The sequence below is a fragment of the Salvia splendens genome, chromosome 13 (assembly GCF_004379255.2).
Source record: "Salvia splendens isolate huo1 chromosome 13, SspV2, whole genome shotgun sequence".
NCBI lineage: Eukaryota > Viridiplantae > Streptophyta > Magnoliopsida > Lamiales > Lamiaceae > Salvia > Salvia splendens.
The window spans coordinates 26,650,842-26,672,820 of NC_056044.1; the positions used below are offsets into that span (position 1 = coordinate 26,650,842).

At 36.7% G+C, this 21,979-nt stretch overlaps 1 long non-coding RNA gene across 1 annotated transcript; it reads left to right on the top strand.

Annotated features, from left to right (window-relative positions):
• Positions 1-413: 413 nt before the first annotated feature.
• Positions 414-1,140, top strand: LOC121761513. Its single transcript, XR_006042020.1, has 2 exons — positions 414-508; positions 712-1,140. It is a non-coding gene; the product is annotated as an uncharacterized LOC121761513 (long non-coding RNA).
• The last annotated feature ends 20,839 nt before the right edge of the window (positions 1,141-21,979 follow it).

Below are 21,979 nucleotides of genomic sequence, written 5' to 3' on the forward strand. Positions count from 1 at the left end.
GTTTTTTCCATGCTTTGATACACTTTCAACTTTTGTAAGAAAGCCCGCAAAATACGTCGGCCCGACAAGGGCCCAAGAGTGTATACCAACTTATCTCTGGAAAGTTATCTCCCTTTCAACCGTAGTTTATTTTCCACTCCATCAAGAAATAAAATTGCCTTCCAAAATTAGCCCTCCTTGACTTTGATGCTCACGCTCAAACTCTTTCTTCCATCTTCTTTCTCTCTTTCTCATTTGGGCAGATTCACAGCAAACATCACACGATTTCTTTTCGAACACCACACGATTTTCTCTTCCCGTCAATCCATCTTCTCTTCCCGTTTTCTCTCAGATTTTCGAACACCACACGATTGTAACAAATCAATTTCTTTTTTTACGCGAATTTATCTCATTAAAATTGGCCTCTTGTTTTGTGCAGCCCTATTTGGAAGATTTACACACAATCGAAGGATTCTTCTTCGTTGAAGAACTCTATTTCGGTCCATTGGTGAAATTATAGCCACTGCAGGTAAACCCTAATTTCATGACTTCAATTTGTGATTTCTCCAAATACAGTCCGTCCAGGCACGACATTCATTATAAAATGGTCAAACCATTATGTTTTGTATTTTCTTATTCTTTCTGGTTTTTGTTTGTTAATTGGCAGAGATTTATTTTAGCAGTACTTGGGTTTTTTTGGCATGAATTGAGTTTGGGTAATTTAATTGGCAGGCATTTCCAAGTGTTGTGTTGCTTTATAATTATGAGTGAAAGTTCATTGTCCGACGAAGAAATCGTCTTGCATTGAAGACATACTACAAAAGCACAACACACGGACCGTGATCATTATCCGTGAATTCTTGAAACTGACTAATGGTTCTAAGTGGATTAAAAAGAACCAGGCACGGCGTTTATTTCGCCGTCTGACCCGCATACCTACCCAGGTCAATCGTCTTACTAGATTGACAGGTGTTAGTGATAGGGACTGCATAAATAATCTACGCATGGACCGAAATTGTTTCGGGAGACTATGTATTCTTCTTAGAGAAGGAGCTGGGTTGGTAGATGGATCATTTGTTAAAGTAGAGGAACAAGTGGCTTTATTTTTATGTGTTTTATCACATCACAAAAAGAACCGGGTGGTTAGTTTTGATTTTTTAAGGTCTGGTCAAACAGTTTCATACTATGTCCATGTTGTCCTCCGAGCCATCATACTGGTGCATAAAATGTTTATAGCTAAGCCAACTTCGGTACCTGACAACAGTGTTGACCCTAGGTGGAAGTGGTTTAAGCCATCATTTTATCCATTTGAAACTATCATTTTATCCTGTCAAAGTATCATTTTATGATGCAAAAGTATCATTTTATCATCCAAAAATCTAAAACTATCATTATGAAACAAAAGTATCATTTTATCATTTGAAACTATCATTTTATCCCCTCAAAGTATCATTTTATGATGCAAAAGTATCATTTTATCATCAAAAAATCTAAAACTATCATTATTAAACAAAAGTATCATTTTATCCATTTGAAACTATCATTTTATCCCGTCAAAGTATCATTTTATGATGCAAAAGTATCATTTTATCATCCAAAAATCTAAAACTATCATTATGAAACAAACATATCATTTTATCATTTGAAACTATCATTTTATCCCCTCAAAGTATCATTTTATGATGCAAAAGTATTATTTTATCATCCAAAAATCTAAAACTATCATTATTAAACAAAAGTATCATTTTATCCATTTGAAACTATCATTTTATCCCGTCAAAGTATCATTTTATGATGCAAAAGTATCATTTTATCATCCAAAAATCTAAAACTATCATTATGAAACAAACATATCATTTTATCCCCTCAAAGTATCATTTTATGATGCAAAAGTATCATTTTATCATAAAAAAATCTAAAACTATCATTATTAAATAAAAGTATCATTTTATCCATTTGAAAGTATCATTTTATCCCCTCAAAGTATCATTTTATGATGCAAAAGTATCATTTTATCATAAAAAAATCTAAAACTATCGTTATTAAACAAAAGTATCATTTTATCCATTTGAAACTATCATTTTATCCCCTCAAAGTATCATTTTATGATGCAAAAGTATCATTTTATCATCAAAAAATCTAAAACTATCATTATTAAACAAAAGGATCATTTTCTCATTTGAAACTATCATTTTATCCCCTCAAAGTATCATTTTATGAGCATCAAATACAAACCAAGGCCGAAGCCCAATGTTTTAAGCTCATACATTTGAGCATCAGTAGAAACTAGACAAAATATAATAAGTGCGATTATAGTTCTATGCACATAAGGAGGATTAGATATCATCTCCTACAAAATAGCTAAGTCAAAAGATGAAGCAAATAACCACACGAATTAACGGTGGATCTTCTCCAATGCACGAAGGACATAAGTGTGGTGAAAAGCTTCAGGAAGGCTATTGAACAAGTCCAAATGTTCGACTTTGCTGAGGATGAATTCAGCGGCGTCGATTTGTTGCCCAAGAATAATGCCTTGAATATTACCTAGCATGCCAAACACTTTCTTTCTTGCCTTGCTAGCATCGAACTCAAACCCAATCCTACCAGCCAACTTATCAAGCCTAGCGTTGGTTTCATCCTGCCCTTTAGCAAGCAATTCAAGCATAGCATCAGCCCTATCAACGAGTTTGCGCTTGTTACCTGTTTTCTTTGGACATTTTTTTCCAGTGTCACCGTTTGACTGTGCGGGAAGCTGAGTTCCGGTGTCACTGTCTCCCGTACTCTGATCTGGTATTTCTCCTGAGCCCATGGTGTTAACTGGTATTCCTTGTGAGTTCGTGGTGTTATCCGTATTAGTTCCAGAATGGCCGTCAGCACTAGCTTCAAACTCAGCCTCCTGACTCTCATTACCCACGTTGAGATGTGAGCGCACACCATGGTAAAGCTCCTGCAAATCCCGACCAGAAGATCCCGTTGCACGATCCTTACCAAAAATCTCTTTCCATTCATCAAACAGAGGCCACGACTTGAAACGCATGTAGCGTGCATTGTTATCTAGCTACAACACCATTAAACACCCATCACAAATCAAACACAGTCGCTCTTACAAAAAACAGGTGTAAACATAAGTAAAAGTCAATAATAGTAAGAAGCACACCCTAACAATTTGCTCCCATTGGTCGTTATCACAATCAATCTTGTGATCGCCCTTGTAATTGAAGCCAACGCCGCTTCGATTGAGCATGTTAACCAGAGAGGAGTAGTTTTTTTTTCCATTGCTGGAGCTTGGAGCTGATATGGGGGTTGCCTTAATGTCGCTGTTCGGGCATTCACTCTTGATGATTTTCTCAATCCGAGCTAGATACCCACCACGAAAGCCGTTATCTGATTTCCACTTGTTTACAACAAGGTCTTTTAGTGCTAACATCAAGGCCTCTTCCTCACGAGTAGACCAGCTGCGTCGAGTCCGATCTGTCTTCGGCCTGCGACCAGCCCTTTCCCCAATTTGGGAATCTATTCAGACAAAAGCATATGAATGTGGGTAGGGTATTCTATAACTAACAACACAAGATTTGGTAAGGCAAAATAACTCACCTTCAACCATTTGAGACGTGTTCCAATTGCCAGATTCTCCCATAGTGAGCAAATCTGCTAAGTAATAAGGAAAGACACATTCTTAGAACAAAAAATCATTGGTTCTCGATGGGTATCCTCATTAAAACTCAAATATCTTGATTTCAAGCAAGATATTGTTAATAACTTGGGATAAAATCAAACTTTGAGGGAATTTCATTGAAGCATACCTGAGTCTTCGAGCTGCTGCTGCTGGGAGGAAGAAATGAGGAGGAAATTATATATTCTAGGGTTAGAGTGGTATGTTGGAGAAAAGTGGTAAAGATGGAGGGCAATAATGTCTGCACAAGGGAGTATGTGGTGTTTCTGGCCATTTCTAAGCACTAAAAAACGCATCTTATTTTGTATCAAAGCAAAACCGAGAAACCCACTTTCTCAATAATTTGGTTTATTTTCTCAATATTTTGATTTATTTTCTCATTTTGTTTCTTTTCTTGGACTTTCCTACTCATGTTATCAAACATGCCCTTAGGAGTGAAGAGGCTGAATTCTAAAGTGTAGAAAATAGGTTTGAAAAGTTTGATGTGGTGCATGCATATATATAGAGAATTGTGATTGAGAGAGTCAGAAAACATGTAAGAGATTTGAGAAAATCAGAGATAGAATGTGTTTAGGGCGACCGTGTATCTCGATCAACCCACCCATGTTGGGGCGGTGATGGTCTCGACCCGGGCGACCCGAGCGACATTTTGACAACAATGGTTGGTAGTCAGTTCTGTCAATTAAAGTGTTGATTTTGGTAGAATGTGAAATGTATGTTTACTATTTTCTATTGAATACGAGTGTTGCCTAGATTCTTAGCATTGTAGATGTTGCAATATTTATGGATCAGCAAGAGCAGCAGGGATGCAGCCCCTGAGCAGTGGTCCCCTTGAAATTCCCAAACAAATCTAGGAGTGTTTTAATAATTATATCACCCAACACATCGATCATAGTGTCTCGTGTATCGTTTTCCCTGGACAGTGGATAACGATCTCCGTACACTTGGTAACAGAATGTTACCTAAGCTATAGATACTTGTTACTTATCCCTTGCAGGAGTTATAAATTCTACCATCACATGTCTTGCAAAGTTTGGATGAAGACTTCTCTCCTGATTTCATTAAAACCCAGTGATTTAGAAAATGATTTGTTTTTTGCTTCTGTTACTGTACAGTATTCCTTTTGCTTTAAGTGCAATTCACATGCAATATTTGATATAATGCATGCTCTACCTTTAAATTTAATCGAAAAGAGAATGTGGATGTACTGACATTGCTTCCTAAGCTTGGATTGAGCTACTAAAAAATAAAAGAACATGGATTTAAGTTTATGATCACTGGTAAAGTTTAGTTGTCGCTCGGTTTTTTAAGAGACATGTTGGTACTTATAATCTGGCATGTTTATGACATATAACCTTGGTGCTTTGTTTAGTCATTCCTGTTTAAGAAAGTTTTGGTAGTAGAGATGGTTGATCCTTATTTTGCAATTAATTTCAGGTATATGATCCAAATATGACATGGTGAGGATGAGATAGTGAAGGCTAGAGTTTCGGTATAATCGTTGTTTGATTTACCATAATCCAACAGAAAACGAAGGCTGCTTCTTAAATTTGGCTTACCATAATAATATCTGTATCTGCTTGTAATTGCAATTGCCAACAGCAGTGTGGCTTTGGGAGTTAGATTTTGGCAGAGATAGTGTAGTGGATGCTTTCTTGATTCTCCATTTGAATTAATAATGCATTGAACTTGCAAAACTTTCACTAATAAACCTGTCTTCTTTTCAAGTAAAAGTGTTCTTGGGTCATAAATAGCAACTATAGAGTATATATTTACTGTTTAATTAGTTTCCATCATGATATGGATATCTTCCCAATTTGATTACGTCAATAAAGCACTTGGATTGCTACATTAATTTAAATATTTTATTGAGCTAGTCAACTTTTCCAACTCCCAAAATTTGACCAACTGCACTTCTGTAGTAATAGCATCCGACAAATGAACCATATTTTTATGGATTTTATTTTCTTGATTTTTTTTCGCGTACACAACTTTTGTCGGTGGGAGATATTTGTAAAAAAAGAAAAAAACCAGAGCAGGTCCCAGTAGCAGCACCAATATCCAATGAATGAATTAAATAAAAGAATAGATATTTGTAAATGACATATGTATATTCTAGATTATCATGTTTTTATGGGCTTGGGCTAATGTAATTCCTTCCGTACCGAGTGGGGCTATTTTTGTTGGTGGAACCAATAAATTAGGTTGGGCCTTATTAATATTGACTCTCAAATGAATTTGTGGTTAAAAATCACAGACATAAATATCTATTGATGACTTTTAGGTTAAGCTTTTCGTACAGAATTGTTCTGCCTCGAATAGCTCCCACTTGTTATGCATAGTGAAATTTAACTAAGATGATTATAAGTAGTTTGTGATTTTTTGTTGTTTTTGGGATAAAAAAAACATCGAATTACCGTCAATTGAAGGTAATTTAATTTTTTTCAATTTTCTTGAGTTTTAGTAGTATATTCTTTAGATGAATATCTAGCACTATATACGAAAGTTGTGAAGATAAATAGAATATTAAAACTAACCCAACAACTTTTGTATCCATTCGCATACATGAAAAAAAAAATCAAGTTGCACTCAAATGGAGAATTAATTTGATTTGAGCAAATTTGACTGATGTGTTCCAATTTCAAATGAGTATATACTCTAAAAACTAACCAAGATATCGTCGGTTTAAACGAGAAATTGAAATTTAAAATTCTTATTTTCGAGTTTGTAAATTTGAAAGATGTATAAATTTGGCCTTCAATTCCAACATTTCCTTAAATTCCAACATTTTAAAAGGGTCAGACTTAAGAGTCCAGCATTTGAATCTTTGAATTCAATGTGTTTGCATTGCAGTTCTATATCAAAATGCTAAAGCGCTTGAATAATTTTAGCTTTAACTATCTAAAACTTTCTTTTTAATTATTTTTTTTAATGTTTTTATGGACTTGTGTTATGTAAATATAAAGTTATTCTTAAATTTTCTTCAAAGCCTTTAGCTCGAATACAGTTGTTCCATGTAAATGCGGCCGATTATAGCATACTAAGGTCTACTAATTTATGAGAAATTAAGAAATAACATCATATTCTCATAAAAGATTAAAAAAATTACTCTAAAAAAAGAGTTAATTTATAGTCTGATTGAAGCAAAAGAGGTCGTGAAAATGAGTCTAATTAGTTGCATGTGTGTTTTAAAGACAATAAAGGCATGGGAATAATTATGATGACCCACATGTATATTATATACTACAAACATATTTTTTATAAATATAATTCATATATCGAATTATAAAATGCATATATCGGCACCGACAGCCACGGGTTGTACTTTATCACTAATCTTATATTGTGGTTCGTATTTTAATTAAACTATTATTAATATTATTACATGTGGGCATTATTGAGCAATCAAGTCCTCGAATTAGCCCTCTCACTAAAATGGAAAAAAGGAAAAGAAGTCTTCGCATCGAAGTCCAGATATGAGAACTACTGATAATAAAAAGAAGTAATTTTGCTGTCCCAAGCTTTAAGAGCATCCACAACCGTGCTCTTGCCAGCGGCACGGTTGTGGGCCCGACCCCACTTTTTCTGCCTGCTCTCTGGCAAGAGCACAACACCCACAACTGTGCTCTTCCGCAAGGACGAGCACAATTAATTTAAAATTCAATTACACAAAAACATTTCCATAATACTAAAATTCATTAAAAAACCACAATAAATATTACAAATTACAAATAAAATAAAAAAGACATAATTAAAATCATAAAAATTAAAATTACATAATTAAAATCCTAAAAATTGAAAATTACATAATTAAAATACTAAAAATTACATAATTAAAATCCTAAAAATTAAAAATTACACAATTATTGGCTAATATTACCCGAGGAAGTCTACGCATCCGGCGGCACCAACCCCAATTGTTTTTGGAGACCCAATATCATGGTCTCGTGCGTTTAAAGTTGCGTGGGGGTCATAGATGACCTATCAGCCATATTGAGTTGGGCCAAAAGGGCCCACAACGAGTTGTTCAGGGGTGGAGTGTCACGACCGACCATACTAGGGGTGTTACAAACGAGGCGATCGTGACCAAGGGACAAACATTAAGAATAACATTTAAGGATAACAGTTCATAAGAAATGCTCAATTAGCTTAAAAGAATAGTATAGCAGCGGAAATAAGGTTTCAAAGAGAGTCAAGGATGACGCCTATGTATGAAGACACAACGCATCCAAATTCCCTATGCCGACTCAACATCCACCGCAACATCCCGCTCAACCTGCACATATGGAAAACACATGCAGGGCTGAGTACTTGTTGTACTCAATGGGCTCATGCCAAAAACATTTTCATAAAAACAGTTATGTCATCCATACCAGTGATCTCGAGTTTTATGTAGTTAAGAAATATCACGAGAACACAAAAATATTTCAAAGTCTGGCCAGACAATCAATCTCCCCACTTTCTCATCAATCATTCAATCACATTCTCTTTCCATAGTGCGACGAAAGTGTGGCCACACTATTCGCCCACGAGACCGGCCGACTAGCAAGGACGGCTCACGATCCCACTTGTGTACACAGCCTGATAGGGTTTGCGGCCCTACTCAGACCCGAATTCGTTTCATTCATTCATTACAGCCATATAGCCTAACGGAGCAAGCTCAGACGAACTAGGCATCAGGCAACAATCTCATAAACAAAACATCATAGCATGACATAACACTTTAAACCACCCTTATTTCTCCATAATCATACTTTGAAAAAGCGTAAAAGAGTTTAGTAAAAGAAAGTCCACCTCGTTCTCTTAGCAATTCACACCCCAACTTAGCAACTCTCGATCCTCGAGTTCACGAGTACACAACACCCTTGTCAATGACAACACAAGTCAGCCTCACACAACATCATCTTACCATGCATGTCCTATCGCTTCTCTCTCATCGTTTTCCTCAATTTCCCAAACCCAACATACGTCACAAAGGTGTAAGACACGCGTAACACATTTCAACTGATCACAAGTGATTTCAACATTTAAACACGTTTCTTGGACATACATGCATCATATAACACTTTTAAATCTTGAAACTAGGTGTCATTTTAATAAGGCAGAAAACTGGCAGAATTGCGCGACCGTTTTGTAAAAATTACTATAAAATCACCCAACCTCAAAAGATGCTAAATTTTTGGTCACAATACAGAGGACACATTCACGTTCATCCATGAAAATTTTCATATCGAAATCACGCCATTTAGTCAGTCATTTCACATATTGAACTCTCTGGTCAGAACATATAATTTCTGACAGTATTGCGCAGTAAAATTCAAAATTTCACCAAAAATTCATCCTTCCTCATATGACGCTAAAATTTGGTCACAACACATTAGATACATTCAAGTTCACCCAGTTAAAATTTCACACTGAAATCATATCATTTGGTCAGTCAAAATATTTATGCAACTCTCTGATCGGAACATAAAATTCTAGCAGCACTGCGCAGTTTATTTGAAAAATTCACCGTAAATTCATACAATGTCTAATAAGGCTGAAATTTTCACAAGACTCAGAAGACACTTCAAATTTTCATCTAGTTCAAGAATCACATTGATCGGAGGTCATTTGGTCGGTCAAACAGATTTCGAAACATTCTGGCCGAGAACACATGTTACTGGCAGAATTTCGCAGTCAACTTCAAACATTTTTCAAAAATTCATTTTTCGACAAAAAGGGCTGAAATTTATACGAGACACAGAAAACAACTTGAAGTTTACTCAGTAAAAATTTCATAGACAAATTCGTTCGTTTGATGGGTCAAATACAGATCATAAGTCACTGGTCGTGCATCACAGATTTCTGGTTCAAGTTCGAAAATAGGGTTTTTAAAACTTCCACAACACAAACACCGATTTTTCATGCTCGATAACACATAATCATGCTTACACGTTCCTCATACACATATTTGCACATAAACTCATATTATTCACCAAATATTTCAATCCAACACACATGATTTCAATCAACAGCGCAAAATCAAACAAGTTCTTACGAAACACACTTTCCCTCCGTTAAACTTGCGATCTATCAAATCTACACCCTCTACATGCATGTAGGACTCAAGAACATGGTCAAAACGGGTAGGATGATAGAAAGTGAACAATATACCTTCTTGAATCAAGAAAAACGAACGGTAGAAACAAACGTTGACACGATTCGTCCCTCTCCCTTCACCGCTGCCACGAATCCGCCGTCGCGGATCCGCCGCCATCGGCTCCTCCTCTCTCTTCTCTCTCTCGGATTCTCGATTTCGAAAGAAATGAAATGAAATGAAAGGAGGTTGTATTTATAGAAAATATTTTCATAAAAGACAAAAATTCACGTCTTTTCGTTTCGATGTGACGCGTAATTAATGCAGCGTTGAAAAACGTGCCTGATGTGACGCGATTCTTATCCAATTGGAAAACGTGCCTGATGTGACGCGATTCTTATCCAACTTTTCGTCTCGATTTGTTGTCGAAAGTGTATTTGATACGTGGTTTATTCTTTCGTGTAGGTAACGATTTAACGGGTCGTTACATTCTACCCACCTTAACAGAAATTTCGTCCCGAAATTTGATCGTCTTACATAAACAACTCGGGGTACTTTTCTTTAATTCCATCTTCTAACTCCCACGTGGCTTCCTTGGAACCATGGTGTTTCCAACACTTTCACGAATGCTATCGACTTGTTTCGCAACTCTTGTATCTTCCGATCTAGGATTGCCTCTGACCTTTCCTCATAGCTCATGTCGGGGTTTAGGATCACTTTTTCTTGACGAATCACATGCTTGGGGTCAAACACGTACATTCCCAAACTGGGAGGTAACGCCAAACTGTACGCTACAGGACCTACTTCATCGATAAACTCGTACGGTCCTACAAAGCGCGATTTCAACTTGCCCTACATTCCAAACCTCACAACTTCTTTCGTCGGGGATACTTTTAAGAACACTTTGTCACCAACGTCGAATTTGATTTCCGTTCGACGCACGTCAGCATACGACTTTTGCCTATCTTGAGCTTCCTTGATCCTTGCGCGGATTTGATGCACAATTTCGGTCATTTCCTTTATAGCGTTGGGTCTTAACATCTTCCTCTCGCCAACTTCATCCCAATATAGTGGGGATTGACACTTCCTGCTATATAAAGCTTCATACGGAGCCATATCGATCGTCGCTTGGTAGCTATTGTTGTAGGCGAATTCAACCAACGGCAGAACAGTTTCCCAACTTTTCCCTCAATCTAAGACATCGGCTCGTAGCATATCTTCAAGCTTTTGAATCGTCCTCTCTGACTGTCCATCCGATTGCGGGTGATAAGCAGTTCTGAAGTTCAATTGCGTGCCCAAATCTCGTTGCAAACTCATCCAAAACTTTGTTGTGAACTTCGTATCGCGGTCGGACACAAAAGTCTTTGGCACTCCATGCAAACGTACAATCTCACTCACGTACATTTTAGCTAATTTTTCCGATCCATAGGAAATCTTTAATCGGTAAGAAGTGCGCGCTTTTAGTCAGTCGATCGATAATCACCCAAATCGCAGTGTTGCCCTTATGTGACTTTTGCAAACTCATCACGAAGTCCATGGCTATATGCTCCCACTTCCATTCGGGAATTTCGAGTGGTTGCAACTTCTCATATGGCCGCTGGTGTAAGGCATTCACTTGTTGGCACGCTAGACATCGTTCCACATGTGACGCTACGTCTCCTTTCATCCCATTCCACCAAAAACGTTGCTTCAAATCTCGATACATCTTCGTACTTCCTAGGTGAACAGTATAAGGCGTATCGTGCACTTCACTTATAATCTCATCTTTTAGCGCCTCATCGCTCGGCACACACAATCGTCCATCGTACGTCAAAACATTATCCGCCTCATCATGATAATGATCGAGCTTCTCGGCTCTCACCTTCACACGTAATTCTTCCAACTTCTCATCACGTCGTTGGGCTTCTATGAGCTTGGTTCTCAAATCTGACTCAATCACTAGCGTCGCTATTCTTTCTCCTACTGTCTTGGGCGCTTTTACTATTTCCAACTGCATCTTATCGAACTCACGGATAAATGCTTCCTCCTGAGTTAGCAACAAAGCCAATTGAGGCTGGTCCTTCTTACTCAAAGCATTTGCCACTACGTTCGCCATGCCCGGATGATAGTGAATACCACGTCATAGTCTTTCACGACTTCTAACCAACGTCATTGTCGCTTGTTTAGCTCCTTCTGCTCGAGTACTTGAGACTCTTATGATCCTTATAAATCTCACATCACACTCCATAGAGATGGTGTCTCCAAATTTTCAGTGCGTGCACTACTGCTGCTAGTTCCAAATCATGAGTCGGAAAATTCAGCTCATTCGGTCTCAACTGTCGGGAAGCATATGCTATCACCTTCCCATCTTGCAGTAACACGCATCCAAGTCCTACTTTTGATGTATCAGTAGAGACGGCGAAGTCCTTGTTGGCTGCCGGCACCGTTAGAACAAGTGTTGTGGTCAACTTTTATTTCAATCGTTGGAAACTCGCCTCGCATTCCGGCGTCCAAACCTCTTTGATTCCTTTCTTCAACAATTGTGTCATTGGTCTCGCGATTTTAGAGAATCCCTCGATGAAGCATCGGTAGTATCCCGCCAATCCCAAGAAACTGCGGATTTCACTCGGCGTTTTCTGCGATTTCAAATTTTGCATAGTCTAAACCTTTGCGGGGTCTACTTGAATCTCATTTGCCGTCACGATATGACCAAGAAAGTTCACTCGAGTCAACTAAAATTCATATTTACTAAACTTGCCATAAAGCTTCTCCCTTCGTAACGTTTCCAACACAGTTTGCAGATGCCCTCCATGTTCCTCCTCGTTCTTCGAGTATACTAAAACATCGTCGAAGAAGACTAACACGAACTTGTCAAGATACTCGTGGAAAACTCGGTTCATCAAGTCCATGAAGACGGCCGGGGCGTTGGTCAGCCTAAATGGCATCACTACGAATTCATAATGGCCATAACGAGTGCGAAAAGCAGTTTTAAGTACATCCTCTCGTCGGACCTTTAGTTGATGATATCCCGACCTCAAGTCCATTTTTTTTTTGAAAATATGCCCGCTCCTCGAAGTTGGTCAAACAAATAATCAATCCTCGGCAGTGGGTACTTATTCTTCAGGTCATCTTGTCGAGCTCACGGTAATCGATGCACATTCTCACCGTTTCATCCTTTTTTCTTTACGAACAACACCGGCGCTCCCCACGGTGTCACACTAGGTCGGATAAAACCTAAGTCTAACAATTTTGCAACTGAATCTTCAACTCTGCCAACTCTTTAGGGGCCATTCGGTATGACGCCTTCGATACTGGCGCAGGCCCTGGTTCCAAATCAATAGTGAACTCTAATTGTCTGTCGGTTGGCGGTCCAGACAAAGCTTCTGTAAAACACATCGAGAAAATCTAGTACTACTGCCACTTCTTCCACTCTCAATTCATTCCTTTCCTCTCCGTTCAAGTACACAAGATACGCCGGACGCCCTTTCCTTATCATCATGGTTGCTTGCAATGCGGAGATTATAGAGGTTTGTCGATTTAAAGAAATCCCTTACAAAAAAATAGTCGGCTCGTCGCCAGGGGTTTGAAAAGAAATTTGCCTCTGGCTGGTGCATCACTTTTACGCATGTCTGAGTATAGAAACTTATTCCCCCGTGTGCATTCGAAAAGCTCAACCCCTCCCTTTTCTCCAAGTCTAGTATCAAGAACTCGAAAATTGATCATGCAGTCTTACTTGGATATGAACTGAATTCAAAATTGTAGCAACACTGCTGAAGGTGTCTTAATCAGAAAGGTTGTAGAATTAATCAAGAAAACAAGAACAACACTTCTAGTTCGACTCTTTTAGATCTCATCACCAACTTGCAGAAATTGGTTTGAAAAAGTAAGGCAGGGTCTAAGTTTCATTGATCTTGATCATGTTCATTCTGGAAATTAAGGTTTCAAATAAACTCATAAAGGTTGAGACTTTACTTCTGACGAGAGCTCGAAAGAATATGAGATAGGCCTTGAAAACAGGATGAAACTGAATCAGGTCTCAAATTACATAGTAGGCTGCCAAATAAGATATTTCAATTGTCAAATCAAATTTGCAAAATCAATGAATGATGGTTCACACATGTCATGACACGAGATGATCAATCGTGGGAGGATTTAGAAGCATAGATAAATGTCATGAGGTAGCACTGATCATGGTTCGACGACATCATGTTATTGAATAATGATGCCACATCAATGGATTCACAGGGTTGCAACCAACGTGAAGTGAACTTTTTTTAGGAAGATCGGCTAGATCAACCACGTTAAGGAAAAAGAGACACAATAGCCTTAACTTGGTGTTGCAGAAAAAAAATCATTGAGCATGAAACAATATGTGTAGTGAAACTGAGCTAAAAAAAATTTCACTTCTGCAAGGAAGAACTTGCCGCATGCATAGTTACGAAATAAAAAGGTGTACAAAAGTTCCAAGAAGAATATTCCATCCTTTGAAGAAACATGTTTGGGAATGGGATCGTACTGAAAGTCATAACTGCAAACAACTTTAGAAATGAAGCTCAAAGGCGGAAGTTCATAAAGTCAAAATATTGTCCTTACAAAAGATGAATCAAAGAAGACTACTAATCAAGATGTCCAAAGTTACAAAGACAAGCACAAATTTTCAAGAACTGAAAAATGAGTCATGACATGACATAGGAAAAAGAAATAATGAGCATTACTTGCAAGGTTTGAGTCAAACAGAGTCTTAAATTGAACAGGGCTCCCCGTTAATCGAAAGAACGTAGAAAGAATTTCTTAGGATCCAAGTAAGTACTGCTGATTAAAATCATTCATTATAGCCACGAGGGTCACACTCTCTCGTTCATCTTTCTGAGGCCGAACATGGTAACATCGTTCTACGAAATTGCGGATTCCAAGTTGAGATTCATCGTGTCGTTACAACTAATAACAGTAGTCGAAAGCCATATCTTCATATATTCCTTGCGCGTGATAATCGTCATTTTCTTAAAACGTTGTAGTTATACTCGCGCTCTCAACATGCTATAACGGTCGTTTTCGCCGAATCGCCACTTTTGACCGAAGATCGGATTTATCTACTAGATCGCAGGTATGATCTCTACATCCGTTGTAGGATCATTTCGCATCTCTTCTTGCCTCGAACATTTTCTCGTTTGGAACATCTCTTCAATTTGCACTTCTTCTTTTCTTAAACTCTTTATCATATGCTACGTCCTTTCGCATTCTTCTTGTTCTCGTCATTCAGGGAAAAACGATTCTGAATTTGTAATCATTCGATAAAGTTCGAGTTCACACCACATATTTCCATTTGTCCTATCACTCGGAAAAGTGATATTGCAGTTGTCAACAACTAAATTCGATATTATTCAATCTAACATACTTCTTAGGCACTCTATGTTCGCATACAAAGTTCATAGCGTCATTCCAAGAAATAGAAAAATTTCATGGTCCACTGGTCTCCATCCTCTATCTCGATACTCTAGTCTCATATCTCGATAATTTGGAAATTTCGCCCCACTTTTCATTCTCGTTCGTTTTCATTGCTCGGGAAAACAATAGGTGAGTTTTCAAATTAGAACTACGGTCCGCGTGGTCAACTAGGTCTACATCTTCGGCACTCTAAGTTCACGACACATTTCATCATCTCGTAGATAGCAAAATATCACAACAAGTACTATAACACACGACATTTTCACATCTCAAAGCAAAACACTTTCACACTTCTCATTATTATTTAAAACTTTTGAAATAAAATTTTCTTCAGACTCTCACACTTTCATCAAAATTTTCACATCTCACTTTCAACTTTAGAGTAAAAGTTTTGACTCAAAACTCAAAACATACTTGAACATCCACTTTCATCACTCGTATAAAACACTCCATAGAATAACGCTTCATACTTCGCACCTCATAACATATATAACATCACACTTCCATAGCTAAATTTTCCAATCGAAAAGGAATTTTTTTTTATAATTTTTTTTTTTTTTCAAATTTTTTTTTTTATTTTTTATTTTTAACAACTTTCCATAACATAAACATTTTTTCCTCAATCAAACTCTACTAGACAACGAGTCATTAATATTACAAAACATCAACCACAAAATCCTTTTTCCATTTTTTTTTTCTACATATCAAACCATGCAAATCTTTCAAAACTTATAACACATTTGTATTCCAAACAAAACACTCATGCACTTCACATATATGTTTGAAACAACATTCTTAGATTACTCATTTATTTTCTAAAAATTTTAACATTCTCAAAACAACTCATCAACTTTCGTCATTCATGTAAAACACTCCATCATCCTATGTTGACATGCTCACGTCGTAGTACTTTCACACATATAAAACATACTTAGTCATCATACTAGTCTTGCTCATGCTCCATATAATCACATCATAACAATATCATGATCAACATACCACACGTGCTTAAATTTTCATGTCAATCGTACTCATATTCCACATAATCATATCATCAAAATTCAGCTTCACGTATAACATTCATTCACATGCGTACACTTGCCAAAACATCCTCATCATATCATCATCAATTTCATACATCTATCTCACATTCTTTCAACAACTTAAAACATACCTCACTTTCTTTGGTTGAGCGTGATGCTTTGGATGTTGAGCCTTCATGACACTCCAGTTTAAGGTTTACTATTCTAGACTTAAGGTGAAAGAAGACTCTCGGACCAGAGCGAAAGAACGAAGCTCTGATACCACTCTGTCACGACCGACCATACTAGGGGTGTTACAAACGAGGCGATCGTGACCAAGGGACAAACATTAAGAATAACATTTAAGGATAACAGTTCATAAGAAATGCTCAATTAGCTTAAAAGAATAGTATTTTAGTTCAAAAATATATATAGCAGCGGAAATAAGGTTTCAAAGAGAGTCAAGGATGACGCCTATGTATGAAGACACAACGCATCCAAATTCCCTATGCCGACTCAACATCCACCGTAACATCCCGCTCAACCTGCACATATGGAAAACACATGCAGGGCTGAGTACTTGTTGTACTCAATGGGCTCATGCCAAAAACATTTTCATAAAAACAGTTATGTCATCCATACCAGTGATCTCGAGTTTTATGTAGTTAAGAAATATCACGAGAACACAAAAATATTTCAAAGTCTGGCCAGACAATCAATCTCCCCACTTTCTCATCAATCATTCAATCACATTCTCTTTCCATAGTGCGACGAAAGTGTGGCCACACTATTCGCCCACGAGACCGGCCGACTAGCAAGGACGGCTCACGATCCCACTTGTGTACACAGCCTGATAGGGTTTGCGGCCCTACTCAGACCCGAATTCGTTTCATTCATTCATTACAGCCATATAGCCTAACGGAGCAAGCTCAGACGAACTAGGCATCAGGCAACAATCTCATAAACAAAACATCATAGCATGACATAACACTTTAAACCACCCTTATTTCTCCATAATCATACTTTGAAAAAGCGTAAAAGAGTTTAGTAAAAGAAAGTCCACCTCGTTCTCTTAGCAATTCACACCCCAACTTAGCAACTCTCGATCCTCGAGTTCACGAGTACACAACACCCTTGTCAATGACAACACAAGTCAGCCTCACACAACATCATCTTACCATGCATGTCCTATCGCTTCTCTCTCATCGTTTTCCTCAATTTCCCAAACCCAACATACGTCACAAAGGTGTAAGACACGCGTAACACATTTCAACTGATCACAAGTGATTTCAACATTTAAACACGTTTCTTGGACATACATGCATCATATAACACTTTTAAATCTTGAAACTAGGTGTCATTTTAATAAGGCAGAAAACTGGCAGAATTGCGCGACCGTTTTGTAAAAATTACTATAAAATCACCCAACCTCAAAAGATGCTAAATTTTTGGTCACAATACAGAGGACACATTCACGTTCATCCATGAAAATTTTCATATCGAAATCACGCCATTTAGTCAGTCATTTCACATATTGAACTCTCTGGTCAGAACATATAATTTCTGACAGTATTGCGCAGTAAACTTAAAAAATTCACCAAAAATTCATCCTTCCTCATATGACGCTAAAATTTGGTCACAACACATTAGATACATTCAAGTTCACCCAGTTAAAATTTCACACTGAAATCATATCATTTGGTCAGTCAAAATATTTATGCAACTCTCTGATCGGAACATAAAATTCTAGCAGCACTGCGCAGTTTATTTGAAAAATTCACCGTAAATTCATACGATGTCCAATAAGGCTGAAATTTTCACAAGACTCAGAAGACACTTCAAATTTTCATCTAGTTCAAGAATCACATCGATCGGAGGTCATTTGGTCGGTCAAACAGATTTCGAAACATTCTGGCCGAGAACACATGTTACTGGCAGAATTTCGCAGTCAACTTCAAACATTTTTCAAAAATTCATTTTTCGACAAAAAGTTCTGAAATTTATACGAGACACAGAAAACAACTTGAAGTTTACTCAGTAAAAATTTCATAGACAAATTCGTTCGTTTGATGGGTCAAATACAGATCATAAGTCACTGGTCGTGCATCACAGATTTCTGGTTCAAGTTCGAAAATAGGGTTTTTAAAACTTCCACAACACAAACACCGATTTTTCATGCTCGATAACACATAATCATGCTTACACGTTCCTCATACACATATTTGCACATAAACTCATATTATTCACCAAATATTTCAATCCAACACACATGATTTCAATCAACAGCGTAAAATCAAACAAGTTCTTACGAAACACACTTTCCCTCCGTTAAACTTGCGATCTATCAAACCTACACCCTCTACATGCATGTAGGACTCAAGAACATGGTCAAAACGGGTAGGATGATAGAAAGTGAACAATATACCTTCTTGAATCAAGAAAAACGAACGGTAGAAACAAACGTTGACACGATTCGTCCCTCTCCCTTCACCGCTGGCACGAATCCGCCGTCGCGGATCCGCCGCCATCGGCTCCTCCTCTCTCTTCTCTCTCTCGGATTCTCGATTTCGAAAGAAATGAAATGAAATGAAAGGAGGTTGTATTTATAGAAAATATTTTCATAAAAGACAAAAATTCACGTCTTTTCGTTTCGATGTGACGCGTAATTAATGCAGCGTTGAAAAACGTGCCTGATGTGACGCGATTCTTATCCAATTGGAAAACGTGCCTGATGTGACGCGATTCTTATCCAACTTTTCGTCTCGATTTGTTGTCGAAAGTGTATTTGATACGTGGTTTATTCTTTCGTGTAGGTAACGATTTAACGGGTCGTTACATGGAGGTAGCCACCCCGGAACGCCCGAATCTTGGGTGAGAGGAGGGGCCGAATAGTCCGTTTCCGGACTAGGAAACGGTTGTGAACCGAACCATTCGGAGTTCCAACCGTGGGAGCTGCTTGGGTTATCGTCGTGACCGGACATAGTGGTGTTGTAGGGTGTGAGAGAATGAAGATGAAAATGGATATGAGAGATTGAAGATGAGAATGGAGATGAGAGAATGATGATGAGAATTGTGTAGTTTGATGTGAATTTTTGGGAGTGAAATTGGGGGTATTTATAGATGAAAGTGTGTATTTTTGGGGTAAAAAAAATTAAAAAAAATTAAAAAGTGGGAAAAAACGGTTATAAACGGATATAATTTTTTTGGGAGGTGAAATTTTTTTTTTATTTTTTATCGATTTTTTAATTAAAAACCGATTTTTTTAAAAAAAATAATAATTTAAACACAACGGCTATGCCGTTGACGAATGAGGGCGTGCCACGTCAGCTGCTCGCTGGCAGGCGCTGCTCGATGCATCGAGCAGCGCCGTGCCAGCGGCGCGAGCGTAGCGGCGGCGGGTGGCGTCCGTGCCAGCGGCGCGGACCGCCGTGGCGACGGACGCCACCGTTGTGGATGCTCTAACCCTTTATGTCAATTGTTCTCTTTAGATCGAATATTGGTCACTTAATGTCAATTGTTCACTTTGGAGTAATTAATTGGGCAACTTAATGATATTAACCAAAATAAAATGCTACTAATAAATAGTTATAGGAAACAAAATCCGAGTAATAAATAATTTGAAAAAGTGAAGCAGCTCATAGCCTCATTCTAAAACAGCAGAATTATTTAAAGATAATAATAACCTTTTTGTTTGCAATTTACAAGAGGGTGTAATTATCTAAATAAGACAATAGGAACCATATTGTTCTTTTGTGCAAGGTTGAGAACAAATTGTCGGTTAAGAAATAATATTTTTTTAATAATTAATTCGATTGTTCGAACGGATTGTCAAAAAAATAATATATTATGACTTTCCTCACTTTCATATAAGTGAAAATTTTAAAGTCTTTATAATCAAATAAATTTAATGATGACACTCTTAATCACAAAATGAACTGATTATAGATGTTGTAAAGAATGATTAGCTTGTATAGACTGCATCGGTACTTAGTATTTAACAGACATATACTGTGTTATTAAAAGTTAAAATACAACTCTCTATATAGAAAAACTAAGAAATTGGTGCATCTAGTTCAATAGGTTTTTCTTAGAATATAAGACCCCTCTACATACTTCCCTTTTTTTTCTTCCCAATGATTTTCCATTGTTATAATTATTGAACTTCTTAACTAATTATACAAAACTTGTGTAATTATGAGTACAGAATATACTATAAAAGATCCCCAAATAAATTAAAAACAAGAACATATGCCCCCGTAACAAACATCATTTACCAATTTATAAATAAATGATTGATCAAACAACCACTCTTCTTTCATTGACTATACTCAACTCTCACTTTAAAAAACCAAATGTACATCATTAATATATAAATATATGATTAAAGTCTCCATACCTGTCGGTCATATTTGCTGAGATAGTTTTTTTTTTAAGAAAAAGGATTAATATATCCTCATAAATCGGATTTATTGCAGGAAAGAAAAATGTCTGACCAAGTACATTATTAGTTTAGAACACTTAATTAATTCTTATCAAATGTAACTTGATTAAGAACACTTTATTCGTATCAATTGTATTTTTTTTGCTTGCGTAGGTAAAATGCCTTCTATAATACAACCCAAATTAAAGTAGGATGATTTAAAAGTTGTAATGTGCGTGATGATGTCAAAAGATTTTCCAATTAGGAGAGAAGTCACTATTAAATGTGAATGTCGCACCAACCAAACGCATCTACTTACACGGACCAAAACACAGCAATAATTAGCATAGAAGTAAGAAACAATTATGCTCCTATCTTAGGACTTGTTATTGCAGAGATAAAATATTATGGTTATAGTTACAAGAACCTAATCACTTTTGTCTGTATATACATGTACACTCTTAATAAAATTGATTTTAAAAATAAAAACCCAAATAATATTGTATGTAGTTTACTTAACATACCAATAAATAAGTTATACTAGTACTCCATTAATTTCGTGACAATATTAGCAATTTGATTGGTAATATAAGCACAATAGACCAGTATCTTTTAGAGGTTTGACAAAACTCATGGAAATAAGATGATTCAAACTTTCATTTATGATATATTGATTGAAAACAAAACATCTTAGTAAGTGAGCTATACTTCTTTATGATCTGATCAGAGACGATCTGATCAGAGACGAACGCACATGTAGTATATTTTTTGTATTTATATAATATTATTGAATTTTCAGTTGTTTATAAAGATTTTGTACAAAAGCTCCTGTTAGAAAAATATACTATGTATTAAAATTATTGTTCGAAATTTAGAATATATAGCCCATACCAGTACAATAAGCTTTTACTTTTAATTCCACTACTATTATTAGATTCATATATTTTTTAAAAGAGGGAACATCATTTTAGGTACACGAACTTTGCCAAAGTATCATTTTAGGTCCGTGAACTTTGAAAATATCATTTTAGGTACACGAACTTTGAGTTAGTATCATTTGAGGTCCTTTTTACTATTTCCATATTTTTTTGGACGAAAATACTCTCAATACAATTCATTTATTCCTAATACAATTCATTTATACTCATTTTTCCTACTAAATGTTATTTTTTTGGCACCATTATTTTTTCTTTTCGTTCTTCTCACAATATATTTATAAATGTTATTCATTCATGAAGTATACTCAGTTATTTAATTGATCTCTATGTGTCAAATTTATATATTACAGTAAAAATTAATTAAGAACATCAATCATGCAATTAATATACAAAATGTTTTACAGAAAGGTATGCATAATTACGTTATGTGAGGTAGTAATTATG